The sequence below is a fragment of the Ascaphus truei genome, chromosome 1 (genome assembly GCF_040206685.1).
Source record: "Ascaphus truei isolate aAscTru1 chromosome 1, aAscTru1.hap1, whole genome shotgun sequence".
NCBI classification, from domain to species: domain Eukaryota; kingdom Metazoa; phylum Chordata; class Amphibia; order Anura; family Ascaphidae; genus Ascaphus; species Ascaphus truei.
Window position 1 is genome coordinate 482562137 of NC_134483.1, and position 18084 is coordinate 482580220.

General features: G+C 41.7%; 1 protein-coding gene across 3 annotated transcripts in view; it reads right to left on the minus strand.

The window, feature by feature from the left end:
- PCDH7 (protocadherin 7) overlaps positions 1-18084 on the minus strand; it is a 689933-nt gene that overhangs the window by 194028 nt on the left and 477821 nt on the right. The gene's annotated exons all lie outside the window — the stretch shown is intronic.

Consider the following 18084-nt stretch of genomic DNA (forward strand, 5'->3'; position numbering starts at 1 on the left):
AAGGAGATGTTGCGTTTTGTTTATTTTATGAATAAAAAATTTGTTTTTAAAACATGTGACTGTAACCCATACTGACTGACATAAATGTTTTTACTGTAGCAGTAAACCATACACCTGTTGATGTTTTGAATTGCTGTGCACTTAAAATGTTTCTACATTGTACAGTATTTGTAAATAAATGTTTTTGTACTTACTCCACCAATAAAAGAACATGTTGATTTGTTTTACATTGTTCCATTGGCTCCTTTGCTAATGTAACAAAATACAGTGTTTCTAGAATGCCGAGGCATACTGCACTGTATACTGTAGGCATGCTCAGTATTAGAGTATTAAAAAATAATAGAAGACACAAACTGTACTGTACTGTATGTACTGGCACTGTATACTGTAGAATACACATAATGTATGTGATACATGTAGAACAAATGCATAGTTTTTATTTTTTCGGTTTTATTACACAGTATACTGTACTGTATATAAAAAAGTATTGTATACTGTACGGCCGGAAAACATCAGCATACTGTTTCATTACTGTCATCATGATCATAGATACAGGAAATTAAAGTATTAAAAAGTATTAAAGTCTCCGTTACCTAATATGCTTCTTTGTTTTAAATATATATATATATATATATATATATATATATATATATATATATATATATATATATATATATATATATATTTGTATATATATATATATATATATTGTATTTCTGCGCAAATTGAATGAAAATTTATTTTTTAAACGGCAGCTTGAACTGAAGCTTTAAATTATCAAAAATAGTACAACATGTATTACAAAAATAAATTGAGAAACATACAGAAAAAAATAAACTACCATTGTAAAATACATTTGTATATGCTGCTGACAGAATAGGCAGTGCTGTACAGACCGTTAGAGCTTGCAGGGATTGTATGTGCACATAATCTATAGCATAGTGATCTACTTTAGAAAATAGTTTCTACAACACCTAATTAAACACCAAATTAGTTTGTTGGTGTATGACTTACATAGTTACATAGTTACATAGTAGATGAGGTTGAAAAAAGACTTCCGTCCATCAAGTTCAACCTGAGCTAAATTTAGACAACAGATATTTTATCATATATCTATGCTTATTGATCCAGAGGAAGTCAAACAAAACCCCAGAGTCACATCATCCAATGATATCTCATAAGGGGAAAAATAAATTCCTTCCTGACTCCAAGAATTGGCAATCAGATTAATCCCTGGATAAACATCCTTCCCATGTATACTTATTTGGTATATCCCTTTCCTATCTAAAAAGATGTCCAACCTTTTTTTGAACAAATCTATTGTATCTGCCATCAGTCTCCATGGGTAATGAATTCCACATTTTAACTGCCCTTACTGTAAAGAACCCTTTCCTTTGTTGCTTGTGAAATCTCCTTTCCTCCAACCTTAAGGGATGCCCCCGAGTCCTTTGTACTGCCCATGGGATGAATAGTTCTTTTGAAAGCTGCTTTTATTGTCCCCAAATATATTTGTATATAGTTATCATATCCCCTCTTAGATGCCTCTTTTCTAATGTAAATAAATCTAATTTAGCTAGTCTCTCCTCATAAGTTAGATTTTCCATCCCCTTTATTAATTTGGTGGCTCTTCTCTGCACTCTCTCTAGTTCCATAATGTATTTTCTTAGGATTGGTGCCCAAAATTGTACTTCATATTAAAGGTGTGGTCTTACTAATGCTTTGTAAAAGGGCATAATTATGTTTACTTCCCTTCCATCCATTGCCCGTTTGATGCAAGATAAGATCTTGTTTGCCTTTGCAGCTATTGCATGACTTTGGGCACAATTGCTAAGCCTGCTGTCTACAAGCACTCCGAAATCCTTCTCCATCAAGGATGGCTACTTGTGTAGCTGAGTCCCCCTTCTTATCTCCGGTGCGGGGGGTGGGGGCAGCTGCTTGACTGATCGGAGGCTGCTGGAGCTCCGCGCAGATAGGGAGTGTGGGGGCGGCCAACTTGTGCTTGGCGCATGCACAGTCAGGGAGTGCGGTGGCCATCTTGGATAGCTCCACACATGCGGCCGTGGGACTACGGGTCCCAGGATCCTCTGGGGGTAGGATATTTCACATGGAGCTGGCCCAACTAATACGGGTCGTGCAGGTAGGAGGAATGAGCTATCATTGGCGCGTAAACACCCCTCGAGGCAGTCCGACAAGTGCGGCAAGAGAGCAGGTAGTGTCCAGTGAGCAGTGCCACTGGAATAAGCCTAGGCATGCCCCCTTAGGCCTTAGTTAGGCCCTGAATCATCCCAGCAGAGTGTTGCAGGGAAGGCCCCCGGTGTTGTTGAACCGGTGACCAAACAGCCATACTGTGTCTGGCGGCCTGGACCAGGTTACAGGGAATAGAGACATTGTGTGAGACATCTGGAACTTGCACCTCGGGAGGTGGATCGGGACCCTAAGGAGTGAGGGGATTGATGTCAGAGGCTCCGCTGCGTGGGACCTGACTGATCCTTATTCCACTAGCGGTACCTGGGTACAGGAGTGCCCAGGCAGGAATAAGTGCACCAAGGTCCACAGAGGTAGCACTACCTCACATTGGGTGGGACTGACTGGGAAGGACACCAGGGGTATTGGTGCCACCGCACCCTCAGTACTTTGGAGGAACCACCACGTGTTGGGGTATTGAGTTTACCTTGAAAGTTACCGTTATTATGGTTATTGATGTGTGTTCAGTAAATGTTAGTTATATACCCTGTGTGTGCATTATTTGTTACTGTGATTGGTCTTGTGAGGGGTTATCCCGCCAATGCTGGGTTTCCTCATAGGTGGAGGCACTGCGCTGATAAGGAGAAAGAACTCACCCCAAGCTCCCGGAGGCAGATGTTTCGGTCTCCTGAGAGCATCAGGTATTGCAGCACATGCAGTTTCCTTAGTCATAGGAAAAGGGTCTACACTTGTATTCTTCTAATCCAAATTTAGGTTCCTCACCAAAACATCTTCCCTCCCTTCCCTCCTTCTTAAAGGAACAATTCCATATAAAAGATACTGGAGACCATCTGGCTCATGACGATTGAACCCGCCCCACCCGGGTTTACCTGTGGAACTAGGAGGGGCACACGACTCCAGATTCAGGTTCCGATTTTACCAACTGTGGCTGTTTTGCATGCTCCCCATTGCGGGCAAAACAGGAAAAGAGCAAGAAGAGAGAAAAGGCCTTTTGCAATCAAGATTCATTTTGTTATCTATACTGTACCACTGCTGTTTCTTGACTTTGCTGCTTGTAGCAGCCCATGATAGGCCTCCATTTAAACCGCTGTCCAGATTTCAATGTGGGTAGGATATTTGACATTTTAAATCAATATTTTATCAAAAAGTTGTGTTGGGTAATATATTAAAAGAATTACATTGCTTAATCTTTGAGTCATATCCCTTATGTGCAAGAGTTAATGAGTGTATCTCATTGGAAAAGTACACATTGCTCCCTGCTTTAAGATGATGCAACTTGATGATTAAAATACATACACTTTTCTCCTATTTCTGTATCTATCTATGGCTGTGAGATAGCCTTCTGTCATTTAAGTATGTGCAGCTGTATGCACAACAAAGACTCTATTATAGACTGCTGCTTTAAATGAATAACACAGACTAGTCATGAATGATCTAAAACTAAAACTGGATATGAAGTGATACATGGGTTGTGTTAAAGGTAAAGGTTAAACATTTGCAATTTCATAAAAATGGGTCAGAATAATCAATATAGAGAATATGAACACACTTATGAAATTGATTCCATCTACTAAAAATTCTGCCTAAATTGAATTCATGTTGCTTACAACACTGAGCCTTGTGCATGCTGACCTATGCTTTTAAATGTGTTTGTAATGTTTCTGTTCTCATTGATTTCCATCATACATCATGCATGTAGTTGTCCTTCCCCTGTACTAATGCCTTCAAAATTCCTTGCCAGCACTTTTACATTGATGTATGTACCACCTATCTTGTTAAGAAACAGCATTATTGTCCATTTTATATCCTTTCCCCAAAAGCAATTCATGCACTTTGCAAAGTGCAGCTCTAGTTTTGCAATGCAACAGTAGCAGCACTTAATGAATTAGGCTGTGTCGTAATATTTTGTAAAAAAAAAAAAAATGTAACGTTTTAACCTGCTTTTTATAGCACACATAACATCAACATCTAAAAGCTTGAGGCTTCTGACCACTTTACTTGAATTTACCTTTCATTTCACATACATTAAATGAATTGGAATTAACAGGTCTGCCCTTGCAAAAGAGTACAAGAAGCCTGACAAAGTAATTCTCTGATAATCACAGCAAATTAGTCCTTCAACCTACTGACATGGAAAGATTCTCACTGGCATGAAGCCTGAGGACTAGCAATAAATCCTTTATTGTGCAATAGAAAGTGTTATTAGTTGCTGTCATTAGGAAATCCTCATTGTAAGGTTGGGCTACAGGTTTGTCATTTTCATTGACGCAGACCACTGTTCTGCAAGCGATTCTACCTACGTGTACTGACTCAAAATTCTTTTTTTAACAAGATAATTCAGATTGCACATAATCATTTTGATGCTCTGCCATATGTGACATGTCAGCATTCATACAATATTGTATAATTGACAATATGACACAAGTTATTAATACAAAGATTTGAAGATAGATATGTGATTAAAATGTTATCAGTGCATTAACCTTGAAATAAAAACCGTATCTGTCTTTTAAGAAGATAATCCTTATCAAACATTTATTTTCTACACCTAAATTGAAATATTCTATTGTAAAGATAGCTTGTTGTTTTTATTTGGGAGGAAGTTTTGTTAAATGTATTGCTGCCTTTTAACATAAGGAGTAAGGATTTTCTGTCTAATAAATTCAGTGGTAGTTCTCCCTGCTTGTTTTTTTTTACCTTCTCTCATCCCCTCTTATTACAAAGATAAGAAACAGGTAGTCTCTGGAGCTGAACATGTTCATTTGACGTTTGGGGACCCCCCTGCAGGGGGTAGAGAGATGGGAGATGCAGGGGGGGAGAGAGATGGGAGATGCAGGGGGGGAGAGTTGGGAGATGCAGGGGGGGGGATAGAGATGGGAGATGCAGGGAGGGGGGAGAGAGATGGGAGATGCAGGGGGGGGAGAGATGGGAGATGCAGGGGAGGGAGAGAGATGGGAGATGCAGGGGAGAGGGAGAGGGATGGGAGATGCCGGGGGGGGGAGAGATGGGAGATGCAGGGGGGGGAGAGAGATGGGAGATTCAGGGGGGAGAGAGATGGGAGATGCAGGGAGGGGGGGGGAGAGATGGGAGATGCAGGGGGGGGAGAGAGATGAGAGGTGCAGGGGGGAGAGATGGGAGATGCAGGGGGGAGAGAGATGGGAGATGCAGGGGGGGAGAGAGATGGGAGATGCAGGGGGGAGAGAGATGTGAGATGCAGTTGGGGGGGGAGAGAGATGGGAGATGCAGGGGGGGAGAGAGATGGGAGATGCAGTTGGGGGGGACAGAGAGATGGGAGATGCAGGGGGGGAGAGAGATGTGAGATGCAGTTGGGGGGGGGAGAGAGAGATGGGAGATGCAGGGGAGGAGAGAGATGTGAGATGCAGGGATGGGTATATGAGGATGATTTTACCTGTGTGGCACAATTTTTTTTTATGTATTGTGGGGTGGGGGGTTTTGGTATGTATTTTGTGGGGGGATTGAGTGAGCAGAGTAGGGTAATTGATGGAAGGTAGGGGTGAGTGAGAGGAGAGAGGGGTAGTGAGTGAGGAAAAGAGGGAGTAAGACAGGTGGAGGGGGGAAGAGTGAGTGAGACAGAGGGGAGAGAGAAATTCATGGGTAGAGGGTGGGAAATAAAGGGGGCTCATGAGGCGTGAAATTAACCTAAGGCCGCGCTTATAGTGCGCGCGACGCGACAGATGATGTCACCCATCGCCACTAGCGAAAGTTGTCATTCGCTTTCCGGCGATGTTGCGGGCGACCAGGTCTTTGATTGGTTCAGAGGCTGTCACATGTGGCGACAGCCTCTGAAAAATCAAATTTGACCGGCTTCAGAAATTCACGCTGCTCCCGTCGCGCTTACTATAAGCGCACGCGACGGTGGCAATACATTTGTTTTGCCGCGACGTCGCATCGCCAGGCACTATGAGCGCAGTCTAAGATTGAGCTTATAGTGCCGGCAACGCTGACATCATGCTGTGGTCGCTGGAAAAATCAAATTGAATTGACTTCCAGCAATTGCGACCAAGCCGTCGCGCTGTCCGGTCGCTCTTACTATAAGGACACGCGACGGTGTCAATACATTTTTTTTTACACGACTTCACCAGCACTATAAACGCAGCCTAATATGTGTCAGCCAGATAGGGGTTCCCCGAGATTTTTCAAAATACTTCAAGGGTTCCTCCAAACAAAAAATGTTGGGAATCACTGGTCTAGTCTATCTTCTTAATCCACCTCCTATCAGAGCTAATAAGTAATGTAAGTAGCAACATATATTTATAATACACAACCCTATTTCCCCTATTTAGTTTGCAAATTGTAATATTATATACACAAGCCACAAGGTCAGATCAGGAAAGAGGAATGTCACATTTTTAAAATGTCTTAATTTTAATTAATGCCTTCATTTTTTATTTAATTTTAATTAGTCAATTATTTATTTAGTTTTAATGTCTTCATTATTTATGTAATTTTAATTAATGTGTTAATTTTTTATTAACTACAGTAGAGATTAGAAAGTACATTTCAGATTTCAGGCTGCAAAGTGGTTTGTTTTATTTATTTATGATAGTGAAATCCTCTATACACACAAACACACACTGCTGCCCCCACCTCTATACACACAAACACACACTGCTGCCCCCACCTCTATACACACAAACACACACTGCTGCCCCCACCTCTATACACACAAACACACACTGCCGCCCCCACCTTTATACCCACAAACACACTGCTGCCCCCACCTCTATACACACAAACACACACTGCAGCCCCCACCTCTATACTCACAAACACACACACTGCAGCCCCCACCTCTATACACGCACACACTCTGCAGGGCCCACCTCTGTATACAGAAACACGCACTGCAGCCAGGGTTGCCACCTTCTATTGAAGGCTAACCCGAAGATAACAACATTTTTTAGATCTTTTTATTATACATTTATTTATCTTGCCTTTGGCTGTATCCTCCCCTCCAAATTCCGTCAACATGGCTGCGCGACGTCACATAATGCCCATTGCCATTGCCATAACAACGAGATGCTCTGTGACGTCACGCGGCATCAAGTTGACATGACAGCGTGATGCATCATGGTGATGTCACATTGTCATGGCAACATGTCACCGCCTGACATTAGTGTCTCGTTGTCAAACGGGGGGCGTGATGTGATGTACATTGTTTTATAAATAATTTTTTTAAGTGTCCCGGTTTTTCATTTTGAAAATCTGGTCACTCTAAAGCCACAGGAAGCCACAACATCATCTGTCGGCCTGCTGGTGGCTCACGAGACATGGGGTATTTAACCAATCAGGAAGTACTAGCAGTAGTACTAGGAAGGGCTAGTCCACCAGGTATGTATCTCCAGAACACAGGGGTCCCTGTAACAGATATTAATGTGGTTCAGCTCCACAGACCACCTGCTTCCCACCTATGTAAATAGGAAGGGGAGGAACAGCTGTTTTAGATAAATGGATTGAAAAAAGATTACAAACATATTGCTGAGCTATTATACCTTAATATAAATATTTGTATTTATTTTTTTTATTCATAGACTGCTTTACCAGGAAGTAATACATTGAGAGTTACCTCATGTTTTCAAGTATGTCCTGGGCACAGAGTTACGATGACAAATACATGGTTACATTAAACAGAGGTTATACATTAGATTTACAGACATTTCATGGACAGTTAGAGATAATATGAATATTGGCGTATGTAACAGTTACAGACAAAATTAAAATGAGAGACAGCTGAAGTCTTGAAATTATTTATACTGGAGGCGTTTTTGAAAGTTTCTAGTAGGTTGTTCCAGACGTGAGGTGCACGGTAAGAGAAGGAGGAGCAACCGGATTCCTTGTTGAACCTTGGGACTGTGAATAGTTTTTTGGAGTCAGATCTCAGTTTACTGTATAAGTGCTGCATGTGGTAAGGCTGAGGAGCTTGTTTAGATAAAGTATACCTAGTTTGACATACAGTAGGTTTTGAATGTCAGGGTATCCTATGCAACCAGAATGTTAAGTGGCAGTCAAGCAAGATACTTAGAAATAGGGACAGGGGCTAGAGTGGTGTTGGAGTTGGTTTTGATCTGTATATCTGTAATTGGAAGCATTTAGAAATGTAGCCTGATTGCCAAATACCATCAATACAGTTTTGTCTGTATTTAAAAAATGTTGGGAAATGCAGTATTCAAGTCTTGAAAAATTAGATTGAAGTATGTGTCCAATATCAGTGAAGCTAGGGCTGTGTGCATATAAGATTGTGTCATCCGCAAACATGTGCATTGAAACTGCCTTACAAGTTGGTTATAGATCATTAATGAAGACTGAAAAGAGTAGGTGTGCCAGAACAGAGCCTTGTAGGACCCCACAGGTGACATCCAAGGGGTTGGAGTTAGAGCCCAAGGGACACATATTGGGATCTGCTCAATAGGCAGGAGTGAAACCAAATGTAAAGCATGTTCCCCCTATTCCAGAGAACTGAAGCTTGTTGAACAAGATAACATGATCAACACTATCAAAATATTTTGCAAAATCTAGAAATATTGCACCAGGTAGTTGGGTAGGGTATTTATCAAGTGTTGAGCCCTGTATGAAGGATAGTTAATATGTTGATGCAATCTGAATACTAGAAGAGGAGTTGTAAGGTAATTGAAGAACAAGAATTTAAAGGATTTATGGATTCTCTGAGGAATGTTGCAATGAAGGTTGTGTGTCTGATATCACTGCTCTAACTATGTGTTCCCGTCACTTATATAAATAAATAAAGGCTAAAAACATTAAAAGTGTATAACACTCTCTAATGCATTCATCACGTATATGACAACAACAATATATTCTCATCCATTGTGAAGATTTAGAGCATTAAAAAGAATTACCCTGAATAATGTTTATCTTTTTCTTGTCATTATGCAAGATGTCCAAATATAGTCTTCTTACTGTATACAGTACTATGAGAAACATAGGGATATTGCTTGAAGCTACACGTAACTTGTAGCATAGAGGAGCTACACTAAAGTCTCCCCATTAAAATAATCTGATGCAAAGGTGGGGGAAACAGCACCCGGTCTGTCAAACTGAAATTGTTGTTTTCAAACGATTTTTTTGGTGATAAACCTGATGCAGGGTTTTTTTCCCACCACTTTAGAGGGATTAGAAATAATGGTAAAGTCTGGAGGATAAAGACTTGCCGGTCATCGGGTAACTTTGATGACGCTACTGGCTGGGACCAAAACATTAACTGTATATTTCCATAAAGTTAACATATTAATCATATAAGATATTTTCTTGTTAAAGACAGAGGGTAAAGTACGTGTCATTTTAATTTGTTAGCAATTATCATGTTCTGCTGGCCTTTTCCAAGGCACTAGCCCCTCCCCACGTTTCTTTGTAGCAGAATTAGGGGGTAATGTATCAAAATCTCCTGGATACAAAAACAAAGAGCAATAAAGATTGCATCGGATTTACTGTATAGAAGCAAAACACATACTGTTACATCTTTCAATTGGACTTTTTCCTCTGATAAATCTGGTGCAGTTTTATTCCAGTTTTGCAGCCTGGGCACTTTGATAAAGAGAACACAGACAGTCGAGAAAAAGATATGCTCAAATGCACTTTCAAAATCTATTTCTAAATATTCTCAAGCATATACTGTAGCTATGTGACACACTGCCACAATGCACAAGTGAACATAATTATAGTGTGACAATGCTATCTTATTTGAGGTTATAAGTACATGCAACATGGTACTCTTTATTTCCATTCTCACAATGCTAAAAATAGGATAATGTATAACAAAAGTATCATAACGGGCACAAGAAAGCAGGTTTTCATTTTAAAGTACAACATATGTTGACATATCAGACATAAGTATGCACGGCCTGATTTCTATATATTTGTTAAGAAAATATATATCTAATGCAAGCATATGTATTTACTTGTTTCCTTGTGTCTTGTATGATTGGCATGAATGCATCACATTATCATCAATATTTAGTCTCCAATATGCAATGACAAGTGCAAAAAATAATAAACTCACAGTGCCAATATTATTTTTTCTCTATTTATCTAACATAAAGAACTTGTGTAGAGTTGCTGTGAGAGCTCAGACTGTTGCTGCCTACACAGCTGATTGGATCATCACTGCCCCATATCTTTGTGCTGCTCTGTTGATCAGGAATACTGGTGTCTGACAGCACAGGGAACATAGGCTGGATGCACATGATTACATTTTTGATGAAGTTTCCTATTCCTGTTGTTGGCTTTAGTTCCTAGAAAAATCCCAGCTCTAAAACAAGCACACATGCAATATACACAATTTGATGACTAAAGGGGCTCCAGTTTAACTCATGTATCAGAGCAAGAGCATTTCCAAGTTATAAAAATATGTAGCAAAGTGAAAATGTTGAGAAGATGTTAAAATATCAGCATGCCATTTCAGTGATGCTGCAGACATGGTCGTGCATACAGAAGCAAGAAGGCAGATCAACAAATTGTGAAGAAGTCTGCAATATAAATCTAGAGTGAATGTCTGTTGTGAACTAAACCATTAGCCCAAGCGGTTGCTCTTGAATTTATGTGACCCTCTACAAAATTAAAATCTAATTAGACTTCTGTACTGTTCTATAAGATCTGGACTGTGCACAGTAATGGTTTATTTTTACAGACAGCAGATCTCTAGAGACTGTGGTCTTGTCAAGTTGAAAATGGCAACCACAGTAATAAGTACTGACTTGACATGCTATACACAAAGCTGAAAGTGAAAAGAGTATAGGGTGGAATGAAACAAAACTATTACAGTACGCCATCTCACATGATTACTTTTTGTAAGCGATGTCAAGCAATGATGTCTTTTGGAGTACACAAAATAAACTGTACTAAAATGTTAGCAATTTTTTTATTTCTATTAGGCGTGTACTATTAGATACTGATTGCCAATAAAGTCACAAACAAATAAGTAGGTATAAAAGCTTGGGTATGACAGGTTAAAATGTTTAATTAATAACATAGTGACGTGAACAGAAATTGCACAGCACACTTTGGATAAAGGTGATTAACTAATCTCCTAAAACAGAACATTCAATTAAGCAGCCTGTGTTTGGAAGCAGCATTTCAATGAGCAGTCAAGTTGTTGGTGCATTGGCTAGGCTAAAGAAATCCGATTTTTATCCAAGATTAGCAAGCTAATAGGTTAACCCAAAACTGTAGCAGCAAACCTGTGCCTCAGTTAACATAAATAAAATTGTTATCCTTTTATCTAATGCCATATATTTGATTTTTTTTTTACAAATGATCTTATTCTTGCTGGTCTACTGCATGTTATTACTTAAAATAAAATCTAAAAACTGTATTTGAGTGCATTTATTTTGTCAACAATAATAAATAAACCCAAGAATAACAGTAAAAAGTGAGTAAAAAGTTCATATTACAGTATATTACACCAAAAAGAAAAGGCAGGTTTGGTATTATCAATGAAAACAGAAAAAACTTGCGCTCAATGTGGTCTGTGCTGAAAATAGTGACTTATAAATAAATTAATAATACAACCTGATAGGTGAAGTTTTATGCTGCTGATCAGTGGGAATGGTTCAAACACCAAGCTAGATAAAAACAGAAAAAGAACAGCGCAAAAAAACCATTGTGTAGTATATTAAAATAATTTTATAAAAGGTGAAGGTGAGTATTGCACGTACATCAAAAAAAAGGGTTAATAGCAAGACATGTTAGGGACATGTTACCACTCGGCAGGCACAGCGGGATACAGGCACCAGGAATTGGACGTCCTCCCTCAGAATGGTGGTATCTGGATGCAGAGTGTACAGCTTAGCGTTGGGGAACCTTCCCGCGCCTTCACGGAGCTCGCAGCAGTTGTTTGCAGGGGTAGATCGCCGCGTCTCTCCCTGACGAAGTACGAAAGTACGAAACGCGTAGGAGAGGGCGCGTTCCTTTATTCTTCACATATACTCACGTTGCGGCACTGTATTGAGATATTTGTTTCATTGCTGGACTTGTTTGGGACTCTGCATACCGCCCGATTACATATTACTAAGGAGTGACGCACTAAAGACGCGACCGGCTGAGAGACGCTGCCGGATGACGTCACACGCCAACGTGGACTAACCAGGAAGAGACGCGGCGATCTACCCCTGCAAACAACTGCTGCGATCTCCGTGAAGGCGCGGGAAGGTTCCCCAACGCTAAGCTGTACACTCTGCATCCAGATACCAGCATTCTGAGGGAGGACGTCCAATTCCTGGTGCCTGTATCCCGCTGTGCCTGCCGAGTGGTAACATGTCCCTAACATGTCTTGCTATTAACCCTTTTTTTTGATGTACGTGCAATACTCACCTTCACCTTTTATAAAATTATTTTAATATACTACACAATGGTTTTTTTGCGCTGTTCTTTTTCTGTTGGTATTATCAATGTAGCTGCTATGTTTCTATAATAATAATAATTTAAAAAAAACTGTTACACTGCAATAATAAAACAAAACATCCCATGACCAAGTCATATATCGGCAGGATATAGTTATGGATCATTGTTTTAGAAGAATGTGCATTTCCGTGAAGTTATTGATTCAGGGTGAATGTAATGTGCAATTATATGTCTCCAGGGATTTATCCCACTACTCATTAAAAAAGTATCCCCAAACTATGCGTCAGTAATTGGATTAATGTACCAGAAAACATTACAATATTAACAAATAAATGAACAAGTCACTTCAGTACTACTGAAAAAATACATGGGGCAGCTATAGAAATCTACAGTGGACACCTTCTAAAAGATAGATTACCATTCAATGAAACAATACTGTTAGCCAGTTCAATGGGTCATACTTACAGTATAAACATTGAATGAGTCAAGCAATACCATTTTAGTTATTTGTCAAATATAGTTACAGCAAATAAAAATACCACTTGTGAGCTCATTTGCATGTCACAGACAAGTCTGTAACCCTGCTGTTCACCATTATCTCTTAGGCAGAGTCCATGGTGACTTCAGCCGTGCGGAGGCGCGCTGAGGCTGAGGGAAAGCGTGTGCTTTCCCTGGCCTTAGTTTCACGCGCTGTCTGGGGGCGTGTCGGGGGGGCGGGCCAGTGACGTCACAGAGCTGGTTCGCCCTCATTGGGTGAACCGCTCACGTGACCGGCCCTGCGCTCCCGTAAGCGCTCAAACTAAAAAAATAATGTTGACTATGCTTCTGCACGCTTGCAGAAGCGTGCGCGAGCCCCTGCTAAAGCCGCTCTCATTGCGCTGACCATGCCCGCGGCCTTAGCTTACAATGATTCCACTGCAGCCAGGGATTCTGGGTAATGTCAATTATAGTTAAGAATTTAATTTTTTTTCTCAGGAGTTCAACTGTGGTAGCATTAAGAGTTTACTATACAGTAGATTATATTTCAAAAGGTAGTTCCCCATTTTCTTTCACTCCTTTCATAGATTAGGCTGGGGGTTCCACAGCAGGCATGAAACTAAGCAAATAGAATATAACGTAGCTACTACATCACGGAGCCCACAGAGTGCCAGACCCCATGACGCATAACAACCCATGAGGTTTTCAGGATATCCCTGCTTCAGCATGGGGCCTCAATAAGTGCTGAAGCAGGGATATCCTAAAAACCTGACCTGTTGGTGGCTCTTGAGGACTGTTGTTGGCCACCCCTGAGCTAAATGTAACAGTAGCCTTTTACTAGTGCTCATCCTTTGAATGTAATCTATTATAACAAAGTGAACCTCCGCTAAGCAACAGCCTGTTGGAACTATAAGCATTGATTAGACCTAGTAAGAAATATATAAGGGAGGCAATAAAATACCTTGCCTACTATCTTAATGTTTATTTTCAGAAACTAAAATATGTTTAGCAGCTTTTACATGTTATAGTCTAAACCACATTTGACACAAAGAACAGTTTATTCAATAAAATATGCAATGCATATTAACAGACCATCTAGAGGCTCATTTCTAACTGAGAAGATACCGCTGCATCAATGTCATATGGTTAAGCAGTTCTTAAAATACTCACAATAGCAGCCATTTCACACATTTTATTTTACATAAATATTCTCCCAAAATAGAAAAGTACAATTGAACAATGAAGTATGTGCTCAGGATTAAAAGGCCATTTTCAAATAAAAAAAAGAATTGAATCAAGAAATACATCCATATTTTTCATATTTTAGAACTGTATATTTTGTCACAATACTATACTGATTTACATGTCTCGTATTGCTGTGGTTCATGTCACAAACAGGGTCACCAACAGATTCCCCCCCCCCCCATGTGCCCCTTCCCCATATTGACGGTCTTGCGAGCCCCCATTTCACACCTCCTCGTGTGCCCCCTCCTCTATTCCACCACTCTCCCATGTATTTCTCTCCCCCCTGTCTCACTCTTAACCCTCACTAACTCTCCTCCCCTCACCCCTCTCTCCCTTCCTCACAACTCTTACTCTCCCTCTTACTCTTCCCCCTCCACTATCACTCAATAACCTCTCGGTCTCATTCAGTTCCGCTCCCTCATTCCCCCCCCCCTCAAACTCATTCCCTCCTCCCCCCCGGACACACACACAATCCCCCCCCCCTCGAACACCCATACAATTGTCCCCATGCAATCCCTGCCCACAATAATTACCCTTCATAATATGCACTCAATCCCACACAAAATACATACATACAACACTACCCAACCCAAATATATACATACATACAAGACTACCCTCCCCCTACATACTTACACTAACTCATCCAAATACATACTTACACTAATCTGCCAAATACATACTTTCACTACCCCCTCCCCCAAATACACATTTATACTTACTCTTACCTTGGGGATGGTCTCAGGTTGCCGGGCCACGGATTTCCCCAGCTGCTGCAGACCTCCCTAACTCTCCCGCACCGGGCACCTCTCATGCCGGTGGCTGAGAGGTCTCAGCCGGTGCTAGAGGTTAGGCCCCGCCAGAGATCGGGCCCAACTGTCTGGATGCCGAGTATCTGGTTGCCGCCGTGCCCTGGCTCTCCCATGTTGATGCGGACCTCCCTTTCTCTCACAGAGAGGCATGGGGATGTGAAGATGTCAGGGAGACCTGCAGCTGGAGCCCTGCGGCAACCAGAGGCCCGGTAGCTAGATGGAGAAGTTGGGCCCAACCCAACTTTTAGCACCGGTGGCTGGGCCCCCCCGCAGCCACCAGGGCCAAGACACTTGTCCCGGTTCTCCCCCACGTCGACGGCCCTGGTCACTAAAGTTGGATAAGATAAATTATAAAGTGACCTGTAGGCTTTGTAGAAACATGATTCATTTTTTCTTCCATGTGCACATTTGAAGACATTAAACTAAACACACCTTGTTTTTCCTTTTTACGTTAAGACATATTTTCATGAAATAGAAACGTGATGTTTATCTCATTCAAAAGTGGGTGTTTTCAGTATGCATGTATAATTATGGGATGTACTGACCGAGCCCTGCTTACTGCACATCACTTACATTTGTAATAAGCAGGTAGCAAGTACACTAAATGCTTCACGTTCATGAGAAACAAAAACACCCAGGAGAAAGTGGAACACGTTTATAAATATCCCTCAATTTCGCCTATACATGTCGAAATACCATATTATAAAAAAAAAAACTGCATTTATTTCTGAATGATTTCAAGGTTACTTCTAATTCCAGTCAACATTTCCAATACTTCTTTAGCCACTTAACGTACAGTAATAATGATTGTGCTTTTCTATCAAATGCATCCTTTATCTTATAATAATATGTCACAATAGTTTTAAAAATGAAACTCCAACATTAAAATGTACTTCCACTGTTTTCTGTTAGTCACCCCACATTCTGATTAGATTGCACATTAATATACCACTGTACACTCATCTGGATATACTTATCCAGAGAGTAAGAATCACTTGGTACTATTTAATCATTGTTTTAAACCCCAATATTTTAACGATAGTGTCATTTAATAAAGTCATTTTAAGAATTTCACCATATCACACTGGATCAGAGTGCTTTCTATAGGGGTTCTATCTGTCCACCATGTACTAAGCTATATGCCCCTTGTAGCACCATTTCCCAAACTTTACACATAAGCTGCAGCGGGGGTAAACCATAAGTGTAGTAGATTGCACTTATCCAATCTGTTTCCTGTATTATAATTGTATTGTAGTGTTAGTAAAAATTGCAAGTGCTGGCTATCTGATTGGTGCTACTGTATATACAAAAATGTGGACACGTTAGAAAAAATTGATCACAAGTTAAATCTTTTTTTCACAACACTACATGCAAATTACTGTATACAGGCATACTCACTTTAAGTACACTCGCTCAATAGGCAAACGGCAGCTCACTCATGCGCCTGTCAGCACGTTCTGAACAGCAATACTGGCTCCCTACCTGTACAGAAGCTGTGCACAAGCGGGGAGACTATACAGCCTGTTACACATGTGTTATTTACATCAGTTATGCATGTATATGATGATTGCAGTACAGTACATGCATCGATAAGTGGGAAAAAGGTAGTGCTTCACTTTAAGTACATTTTCGCTTTACATATGCATTGTGTACGTTAATTTGGGGTATGCCTGTACACTGTGGTATTATTTTTGTACCTGTATCAAAGAAGTAAGGGGCTAAGGGGGTAATTAAATACCTATCACTCTATCATGCGAAAACTGACTTTGACATTAACCCTTTGCGGTCCAATTAATTTTTACTAAATGCGCCAGCAGGTCTTATTTAATTTTCGGAAAAAAACCCCACATAGAGCTCAACCCCATCATAGCGTGATCCGCACACACCCTGCGCGCACCGCACCCTGCACGCGCACAGTCGCACTGCACCCTGCGCGCGCACAGTCGCACCCTGCACGCTCACGCAGAGTCGCGCACCACACACTGCACGCACCGCACACTGCGCGCACCGCACACTGCGCACACACTTGCACCGCACTCGCACCCTGCGCGCGCAGAGTCACACCCTGCGCGCGCAGAGTCGCGCACCGCACACTGCGCGCACTTGCACCGCACACTGCGCGCACTTGCACCGCACTCGCACACTGCGCGCACACTCGCACCGCACACTGCGCACGCACTTGCACCGCACACTGCGCACACCGCACATACTAAACCACACACACTACACCACACACAGTACACCACAGCAAACACCAAACTACACCACACCACACACCACACACTACACCCCCCCGCCCCTACCGCTGTCAGCTGCCTGCGGGGATGGTGCAGGGAAATCAGTGCCGGTCTGGGGGGGATAGGTGCAGGGCTCAGGGAATCGGAGCCGGGCTGAGGTGCAGGGGGGGGGATTTGGTGCGGGGCTGGGGGGGAAATCAGTGCGGGGCTGGGGGGCTATCGGTGCGTGGTGCCGGGATCGGTGCGGAGCTGGGGAGGGGGCGGGCTTGGGACGATCGGTGCAGAGCTGGGGGGGGGGGCAGCGGGACGATCGGTGCAGAGCTGGGGGGTATTTGGTGCGGGGCTGGGGGGGATTTGGTGTGGGGCTGGGGGGGATTTGGGTGGGCGGGTCAATGCGGCTGGCAGCGCCACACTCCAGCTCTTCCCCTCCCCTCCCTCCTCCCTCCACAAACGGAAATCAATATTTTCCTGCTTGTGGTCGAATGTCGGATCTGACATTCGACCGCAAGCAGGAAAATATTTTGTCGGATACATTCCAATATTCGACCGGAAAGGGTTAATGGGAGTTTCCATGTAATAGTATCAGCAATTCACAGTTTATTGAATAACTCCCTAGGAGTTAGATTATCATAGTGAAATGCTGGACAACACTGCTTAACTAATTTATTTGATACTATTATTTACGTGCAGTGTGCTCGTGAGTAGAGCTGTGATAAATTTTCACACGAGGTCAC